Here is a 10,915-nt window from a genome sequence, read left to right on the forward strand (position 1 = left end):
AGCCAAACAACAAAATCTATAGAGATAATGAGGAGTTAATAGTATAAGAAGGGAAATAATTTGATTCGTAAGGAATACATATGACATGGGCAACAAATAAGAATTAAACACTAATAGTTAGTGGATATTGGCCAATTATCAATGATGAATATTAGAGTCAAGTGACATGTAGAAAAATATTTTGTACCTCTCCACATAAGAAAATGTATAAGGAAATCAAGATGTCATACATCAAACATAAGCAATTGATCTGTATCTTACATCAATAGTTGATAGTCATCGAGTAATGGACGATAAAAAAAGTTTGATGTTGTGTGATATTCGATATCCAAGATCATCACTCTTCTAATAAGGGAAGAGACAAGGAAATTAGAAATGATTACAAGTGATAGTCAATGAGGAATGTCATATGTTAAGAGATACTGGGTGATTAATTCATTAAAATTTTTGTAATAGAACAGGATATTGGGTGGTATTCAAGGATTACAATGTGCATTATTTGTTGTAGTACATATGACATTAGTCATTAGGAAACATAATGTGATGGCTAATGATGAATATCTAAGGTTTAACATATTTTGGGTCAATCTAAATATTTTTATGGATGCCAAGTGAGAATAAAGGCATGCATCAAACATTAGTGGTTGGTGGGTGTAAAAATTCATTATTAGTAGGACCCAATTTATGATCAATAAAGAATGCCAAGATTAGCAATTTTGGGTGGTCAACATTATTAATCTATCATAAGAGGTAAGATGAGGTAACATGAAAGGCTTACTTAAGATGTTAATGATTAATGGCCATTTTTAAGTGGTAGTAATCAAGTGATGGTTGAGAAATATATTGGAAGTCAAGCGATGTTTGATGATTACTTGATTATTCACTTTTTTAAGAAGATAACTTAGTGATTTGCAAGGCTAATGTTTAAAATATGATCCAAGTACTATGATTTTGAAGATAATAAATATTCTTGTATTTGTTACTATTATCTCTTATTTCAATGATATTTTATTTTGTTTTGTGGGTACTAATATTTCAGGAAATTAGTCCATTATTCACTTGCAGATTTGTTCAGCTCAAGACTGGGTAGACTAGAGTTACAGTCTATATTTTTCAATTTATTCTATATTTTTTTCCTTTTTGAGTCGTATCATGTAATTGGGTTGATATCAATATTGCGTAATCTTGCACACACAAAAGGGGAGAGAGAAAAAAAAAATTTAAGAGAGTTTTTTTAAGTACATCGTATTGTATTATTTTTGCTTCGTATTATACGACCTTATTTTATATTATGAAATTTCAATTCATAATGTATGATTTGTTGTGTTCTGTCAAATCTCTAGCCGCCACAGGTTAAGAAGATATTAATTATGAGTTAATCATATAATATGATTTGGTTCGTACTATATGCCCTACGTAAAATCTTTCTTAGTTAACCCCTCAATATCAGGCTATCAAATCATGGATAATTTCTATCACCAATTATATTGTATGATATTATTCATCTAATACTATTGACATTGTATGAAATTTCTCATCCCAGATATCATAACAAATGAAATCCATGCTTTGTATACTGATTGTAATATGCGATATCCACTATACTAGATGATCGACAATGTATGAAGTTGGCCATCCCAAGAGTCATCCAAAATGAATATAAGAAATTTTTATAGTTCATATCATATGATATTTTGATTATACTATACGAAATGTTAGAAAGATTGAACAGTTAGTCTGCACAACCTTACTGAAAGAGTCTGAATTACATTGATTGTACGTTACAATACGTGTATCGTACTATATGAATTAAAGATGAAATTCTTGAAAATTAGGGTTTATTGAAACACACTACTTAAGATTTTTATAATACTTTCATTAAGAAATATTTGCCTGTTGACATTTCAGGAGAGAGAGCCTTAGAGAGATCCTTGAGGGAGAGAATAAGAAGAAGAGCTTTGTGAGAAAAGAGAGGGAGATTTTTTGATAAAGAAGTTGTGAGGGGATTCACTAGGTTGCTCAAAGCAAGAATTTTGCCTATTATCTTTTAGCATCTAACTAGATTCTCTGTGAATATAGAGAAGAAGTTTTTCAGCACAGATCATGGTTCTCTAACCCTCACCTCAACGGTAAAAAAAGAGTTGTGATTCTTTGAATATCACCTGGAGGGTAAAAATAGAGTTGTGGTTCTCTAACCATCACCTCAAAATAGAGTTGAGGTTCTATGCTTGTAAAAGAGTCAAAATTCTCTTTCACACTAGGGTGGTGAAACAGCGTCTGTACAGACTTCTCCACCTTGTTGTGAGAGCAAAAGGGGAGTCACTAGTGTTTAGTGCAGCACTTGGAGAGGGAGTCTCCAAGAAGTGGACGTAGGTCAGGTTGACCGAACTACTATAAATTTATGTGTGTTCATTTTGATTATTTTTCGTACTTTATTTTCTGCAATTATATATGTGGTTGAAAATTTGATTTATTTCGTTGTTGTGAAATTTACTTATTTATGTATCTGTTGTGTCGATTATCGTGTGTGGGTTTGAAAAAGTTTTCAAAGAATTTCTTTTTTCCTAAAGAATTTTTTAAATATCTGATTCACTCCTCTTGGTTAACTCAAACTAGTTTTTAAAGGTATAACAACCTTAACAAACTTTCAGCTTATTTCTAGTATTAATGGCCGTTGCAGATTATATGATGAAAATTAGTAGGAATCGGGTGATGGCTATCTATGAATATTAGAGGTTGAGTTTTATGAGTAGATAACTTATCCACTATCCTTATGAGAGGATATACTATGTGATTGAGATGGCTTGCATCATACATCTATGGCAAGTGGCATCAAATGTTAATAGTTAGTAGGCATTGGGGAAACAATCAATAAGGAAAATCATAGGTCGATTGATGTTAGAATATTGACATGGTCTCCCTCCTTATAAAAGGGGAGATGAAGTAACTAGGAATACTTGCATTGTATATTGATGTTAAACATCAATAGTTTGTAGGCATCGAGCAAAACCAAGAAGGAAAACTGATGATTGAGCGACATTAGGTGATCTGCTCAATCACTTCTCTCATAAGAGGGAAAACTTGGTAAATAGGAAGGCTTGTGTGTGATGTTAAAGAATGATGGGCATTGGAGGCTCATAAGAGAGTAGATTCGAAAAACATGAAGGCTTTAGTCTTATGCCAACGAATGGTGGGCATTGGAGGTCGATTTTTAGTAGATATTTTCAGATGATCAAGTGGAGTAGTTGTTGATGGTTGCCCAACAGGAGTTAGTAATTGGTAAGCATTAAACAGTGATCGATAAAGAATGTATGAGGTCAGGCGATGGCTTTGCTAATTTTATTTAAATAGCAAAATTAAAATTAAGAGCAGCCCAAATTAGACTTGACTCATTCACAATCCTATTTATAAATTTATATTAATTTTTTAATTTGTTTTTTGGCAATAAACTATGTTCTTTGTCCATGCAGCTAACCCATAGTCTAATTATTTCGGAAACTAGTATTTTATATTATAAAGCTTCCCTCGGTCCATTGTGGAATGCATTGTCCCATTTTGTAGACTTATCCAAATGTGAACAAAAAAAAAAATTGAGGCTAATTAAATTTTCTTTTTAATACATGTTTTATTTAACACTAATTAAAATAATAGCGCATTTTTTTAGTATATATAATTTTTGTTCTTATTAACCTTTCTAGATGGCATGGGTTTTAAAGTGCATTTTCTTGTCTTGAAGTAGGTTAACTTTAGGGGTGTCAAATATTGGAGAAATTATTACATGCGGTTAGTGGACGCCATCCAGAGGCGAATCAGGATGTGCTACGTACGTGATCATTTTGTTGTATACCGGTGTTGTGTACCGCGAGACGTGGTGCATCCTGATTTTCATTCGGATGGCTCGGTGAATTAATATTTTCTCCAAATAATGACTCGATGTCTCGATTCAAAACTTCTATTTGGATTGGATCTTAAACATTCGAATTTGGATCAACCTGTGTTTAATAAATAGATTGGGTATGTGTGTACAATTTTGGCCTGCATAACTGACAGGTAGGGTTCAGGTTGACCTGATGGTGACACATTTAATTATTATTTTTATGTTATGCATTTTTTTATTTTTTGTTCAATTAATATAAATTTAATAGTTTACAAGATACAATTTTTTGTTTAATCAAAATGGGTCATCAAGTCTAGTTCGGGTTAACTGGGTTACTAGTCAGTCCATTACACAGCTCACCTTGGCTTGTTGGTTGAGAGCTTATGCTTCCAACTAAGATGTCTTGGGTTCGAGTCTTTGTGTATGCATTGTGTGTGTGAGTTTGCCTTAAATGGCCTAAATGTCCCAAAAAAAAAAAAAACTAGTCAGTCCATTCAAATTTACCTTTTTCACACATATATAAAATAAGTTAGATTACCACCCATTAGATTTAAATCTGATCAATTTCGAATTAGACTCACAAGTGGACCATTACCCTATTTTCCACATGCCTAATTATTATCACCAATACTTCATCAATATGATCATCAACTACAACAGCTAAATACTTATCTTTTTCCGGATTTATAATTAAAAAAATTTGGATTAAATTTAATAATTAATATTTTTTTTTCTTATTACTAATTGCTAAATACTTATTCTTTGCTTTCAGTCTTTACCATCTTGTGATGGAATTGATAATTTCTTATGTTTTTTTTTTATTCTTTTACCAAAAGAAGATGCTTGCCAATATTTTAGTCAGTTCATTCAAAAAAAATTTAATATTGATGATTTAATATTAAATAAATTTATTAATTAAAATTAAATCAAACAAGAAATGGTTTACATTACAAGGTTATTTATATTTCAAAAAATTTGAAAGAAAAAGGAGAAAAATGGAGTTACCTGGACTAGGTGTGTAAGTGAGTAAATCTGGATCGAGCGCGACTAGTTAACGAGCTCACAGGCCGAGTTTATCGAGCAACGAGTTCAAGCTCGAGCATATATACTAAACTCATATATTAAACGAGCTCAAGCTCAACCTCATTCAGCTTTAAATCTCGTTGAGTTGTTGGATTAATTTAAAATATATTTAAAATTTAATTAAAAAACCATTATAAAATATTTCAATATTTTTAAATAAATTTTATAATAATTAAAAAAACCTTAAAATTTTTAGTTTCTTTTTTTGGAGACATTTAGGCCAAATAAGATAAACTCACACACACATCACATATGTAAGATTCGAGCCAAGACCTCTTGGTCAGCCAAAAGACCAATGTGAGTTGCATAATTTTAATTTAAAATAAGAAATCAAGCTAAAAATCAAGTAAAGCTCAAGTTTTTCAAACGAGCTCAAGCAATTGAGCCAAGCTCGAACCTATAAAATTTTTATAGAGTTAAACTTGAGCCCAGTAATAACTAACCAATAACTCTAAAATCATAACCAATCAATAAAACCAAAAAATATAAAACACATCCTTGACAAACTCCTAACTTAATCATAAACAAACAAATCTACATTAATTAAAGAAAAGCTTGATCAATACTATAAAAATTTCCTTTACAAACTCTCCAATGCTTAATAAAACATTAAGATACTAAAACTTAAACTAAAAGCACTTAACTCTAAATTAACAAATTAATTTGTTAGAGGAGCAAATGAACTTCAAATGATACATTAGTGTAATAACATATGTTGGATTTATGAGCATATCTTGGTATGCTTCCCCTTAATATTTGTGAGGACGATACTATCTTGAGCTACGGGGCTATGTGTCCTAAGGAGATTTCATCATCGTGTCCATTGTGACAACACCACATACCTCATAAATTAAGGGGAAAGGGTCTAAATATCCACATAAATTGTCTCTTTTAAAAAAAAAATTTATAGCCACCCTTAGGAACATAAACTAATTTCTTAACCACCCAAGTGTTAAACTTTAAGTCAGGTAGAACCTATGCAAATATATAGGTAGTGAGTATTCAATTCTTACGTAAGTTTATAAAATTCACAAATCCTAGACATATGAAGCTTAAGATTTTCTTTTTGTGGTACGCAGTAGGCCCATTTAAGTGTGTCTCATATTAGCCTTACCTCGAGTCTTACATTACTAAGAAATTATTAACTGGCCCTTGCCACCCCATTACTAATTCAGCCTTTATTAGGTGTATGATTGTGGATGAGGTATTTTCCCCTCGATTCGTTATAACTTTAGTGAGGTTAGGGCCCATATCTTTGTGCTCTCCATAACTTAATGATTAGATTTCTAATATTAAAATTTAGTTGTAATTAATTGACCCTGAATGACTAATTACTTAAAGAGAAAATTGAGGGTTAATAAATTAAACAAAAAAGCTTGATCTTGCATTATAAACATCTCACCTAATTTGGGATAGTTAGGTGCATTAATCTTTGCTCACACTTAGGTGTTGGATAGGACATTTTCTCATAGGCATCCTAGGGTAGGGTATAGCTATGATAACATTTTATAATTTCTTTCTTTTTCATTTTGTATATGTGATGATGTGGTGATTATTTCTCTCTCTCTCTCTCTTTTTTTTTTTTTGCTTTATTTGCTATTTTATGAATTGATGTGTGGGCACTTTCCATTAAGTGGTTAGATGATTTATAGAAATATTTTTTGTAGGTGATCATGTTCTCAAAGGGCAAATAGATATGCTCAAATAATTATTATAAATACACTTTATAACATGTATTATAAAGAATGTTAAGCCCTTGGGAATATGGCGTTAAGGATTATATTCTAGGTGTTTGATGTGTGTCAATTTTTTTTTTATAAATGTGCGGATGTATTTTTTATTGGAGAATCATGTAATTTTTATTTTTTAAATGTAATTTTATTTTGGAAAGCCATGTATGTGTGTGGGAATTTCAAAAAGTAAGAGGCCAAGCAAGTGGAGACTTATCAAGAGCTCACAAAACAATTTATTTATGTATAGATTTTGGCTGAGTTGTATATATGGTATTGCCCTGCTACCTTTTTTTATTTTTCCTATAATGTGTTGCATAACCCAGCTTCATTCATAGCCATTAATTATTATTTTTTTGATGATTGGTGTGTTTATTATGATTGCATATTAGATTTTCATATATTGTTTTAGGTTTCTTAATTTTCTTTGCATGGGGGTGCCTCAAACAGAGGAATTATCAATCAGTTCTGATTGGCCTTAATAGAGCATGCATTGCTTTGAGTCAAGTCATATAGATTTGCTTTGATAATATAGAGAAATAGTTCACATTACATAGCATAGTACCATTCATAATCATGTTTAATACTTATTTCCCTTTATGTAACTCCCAGCTCACTTGAGCTTGCATAAGACTATAATTCAAGGATTTTAGCTGATACCCCTTTTTGAGAAGGGTGGTAAATTTAGGTCGTAGCTGTCTAAATCTATGGTGAGTTTTAGGTTATAAGTTCCCACACCGTGTCTTGTATTATTTAGGTCATTGGCATTAGTACTTGGTGTATGGTACGTCCTTTGCAGATATAGGATTAAAGGCTAGCGATATGGGTATATCGTTGCATGCCTTATCAGTGGATAAGCTCTCCACTTTTTAGAGGCTATAAATCCCACCCATTTGCATGACACTAATGGTGTCATTTCCATCTTTCTCTCATACTTTTTTGTTATGAGATGTCTCCTCTTTTTATTTCTCCTATTTGGACAAGCTAAGTACTTATGTGATTTATGCATGTTGAATAACTTAATTGAACATATCTTCCTTTGGATTAGGAAAGCCTCGATATTTTCTTATGCGATAAACCATAAAGAGAATAATACAACATTCTTAATCAAAAGTTTCTATATGTCAAGGACTAAGAGGTAATTAACAACGAGGGCTTATGATAGTGGGAAAGTGACACTTATATCAATAAACATAATTCGAGCTGATATATCTTATGTATGAAATATCGTTATTAATGGGTCATATATATTACTAGCCATTGAGGTGTGTATGTGAAATCCACTATCCTCCATGATTAATTATATGTATGATCTCATATGCTTTCCTATTGGCCTGCTAGTGTAGAGTATAAAGGCTTATGACCATTTTTGTCTTACAAGATTGTGCAGTTGTACCCTTTGTATTTTGACCCCAGCTCGTAGCATCCTTTCAGAGACCCATTGATTTCTAACGACCATGATGTGATAGCTTTCTCTCTCCATCTTCAGATTTATTGATATGGTACATCTTATCATGGATGTTAGCATCATTATTCAATGTATTTTTATTTTATAGTGGAAATTCAGTCCCTTACCTCTGTTTACATTTGAATACTCATGGACATGACATTTCTTTCCTTTATAATATGGTAACTAAAGTGTAAGCTTTGAATTTCATGAATAACTTAGTTCTTGGGATTTTTCCCTTTTACCTTCTCCAGCTGAATTTGTTCCCTAGACTTTCATAAGTTGTTGTGAAGTCATGCTCTTTCTTCTACTTGAAGTCATGATAGCTTTACTTTGATGTCCCATAAGAATATTAATATATTTTTTGTGATGGTACTTGTTCATAGACAGACACATCTGATACGTCTTATGTGGATTCTAGTATGCAGGAAGTTCCTTTTCTTTTCCCCTCATATCACTGCGGGTATCTGTGTCAGGTGGTCATTGAGGTGGATTTAGCTTTTTGTCTTATTGTTGTAAATATATTCAGGTGAATATTGAGTCATCCTCATTCACTATTGTGAATATAGTCAGTGGAATGTTAGACTCTTTTTATGTGTTCTATCATTGCAAATATGGTCAGGCATGAATTAGATTTTGGGATGCTCTTTACTCATTATTGCAAATATGGTCATATGTGTATTGATTCATTCTCATTTGATGTTGTAAATATGATTAGGAAAATTTTGAACCCCCTTTCTTTGGCTTCTTCTCTTGCTGTATGAATATGGATAGCTGAACACTAAGTCATCCTCAATCACTGTTGCGAATATGTTAAGGTGAATTGTTTACCCCTTTTATCTCTTCTTCTAATGTTAGGAATATGGAGAGGCAGGCATTATATTTTGGGAGGCTCATTACTCCCTTTTGCAAATATGATTAGGTGTGTATTGAGTCATTCTCATTCGCCCATATGAATGTGGTCAGATGAATATTAGACCCTCTTTTTGGTTGGTTACCATGCAATGTCCCTGGGGCATACTTCACCACCACTTCATTCTTCCTTTTTTTTTTCTTGGGGATTGTCGACTTTTCTTGAAGCTCATTGTCTCCCTGTTGCGAATATGGTTTGGAGTGTTGAAACTTGTTCAATATGAATTAGGTTGTTAAACCTAAGCTTATGTCCCATTGGCTAACCAAGAAGGGGAAAATTTTTACCCTCTTTTAAATTTTATACTGAAAAATAACTTTAATGAATTTTGTAGAAGAAGGTTTTTCAACCACAAGTTAAACAGGAAAAGCAAAAGGAAGTGGAAAATAAAAAGACACAAGATTTATAGTGGTTCGATCAAACGTGACCTACATCCACTCCCCGGAGGCACCCTCCGAGTATTGCATTAATACCACTATTTACTCTCCTTTTGCACCCACAGCAAGGCGAAGAAGCCTTTACAAAAAAACTCTCTTTCACCACTACCCGGTGCGGCAGATAACCATCATCCTTTTACACTCTCCAAGTGTTAGCAGAGAATTGTCCTTCCTTTTACACTCGCCAAGTGTTGGCCGAGAACTATCCGTCATTTCACACTCTCCCGTTGTTGGTAGAGAACCCTTCATCCTTTCACACTCTCCAAGTGTGGGCAGAGAACCCTTCGTTTGTTCACACTCTCCAAGTGTCGGCAGAGAACCATCCACCCTTTCACACTCTCCCAGTGTAGGCAGAGAACCCTTCGTCCTTTCACACTCTTCAAGTGTGGGCAGAGAACCCTTCAGCTATTTACACTCTCCAAGTTTCGGCAGAGAACCAGATCTCCTTGACATATTTTCTCACAAGAAATCTAGAAGGAAGAGAGAAAAGAGTGAAGTAATCAAAAATCACAAGTAGAGATTCTTACTTTTTAGTACCAAGTGATTCTTTCATGCTCCAATAGTAAGAATCTTCCTTCAAACACTCTCTCACACTCACTCCTTGAGTCTCCCTTCATTTGGCATGAAGATCAGTAGGTAAAAAGATTAAGAAGCAATTCTAATTGGACTTTATATAGGAAAGACACAAAAAAACTGCCTAAAATTTACTGATTTTCAAGTCTGTACATAGTGGATCGTCCCGTACGATCGTGGATCGTCCTGGATGAATTTACATAAATCAGTTGCATACGAACCCAATGTATATTGGTACGAACTGACATCATACCCGATTATCATCCCGTACGAACTAAGTTCATCCAGTACGAACAGTTATACCATGGGTTGGTTTTGACAAACTGTAGGAAGTTATCAAAATTTGAAAGGAAAGAGCATTTTTGTCTTGTGATGAATAGGAGTTCGTCTGGACAAAATTTTTACAGAGAGCATTCATCCTGGGACGAATAGGAGCTCGTTTGAACAAAAAATTTTCAGAAAGCATTTTGTCTTGGGACGAATTGGAGTTTGTAAGGACGAAATTTTTACATAGAGCATGTCGTCCTAAGCTAAATATAGGATTTTGTCTGAACAAAAATTTTCCAGAGAGCATTTCATCCTAGGAAGAATTGGAGTTTGTCTGGACGAAATTTTTACATAGAGCATTTCTTCCTTACACGAATAGGATTTTGTCTGAACAAAAATTTCTCAGAGAGCATTTCATCCTGGGACGAATAGAAAAATTCGTCTAGACGATCAAGACTTAGAAAAATTTTCGCACTTCCTGTTTGTTCCTTTACTCTTTCGAGGGGATAACTGACTTGATCGTCCCGTACGAATATGATTCGTCCCGTACGATCAATATGAATTTTAAAGATCTCCCCATGTGTGTGTGCT

Source organism: Dendrobium catenatum, unplaced genomic scaffold (genome assembly GCF_001605985.2).
Source record: "Dendrobium catenatum unplaced genomic scaffold, ASM160598v2 fragScaff_scaffold_332, whole genome shotgun sequence".
Taxonomy (NCBI): domain Eukaryota; kingdom Viridiplantae; phylum Streptophyta; class Magnoliopsida; order Asparagales; family Orchidaceae; genus Dendrobium; species Dendrobium catenatum.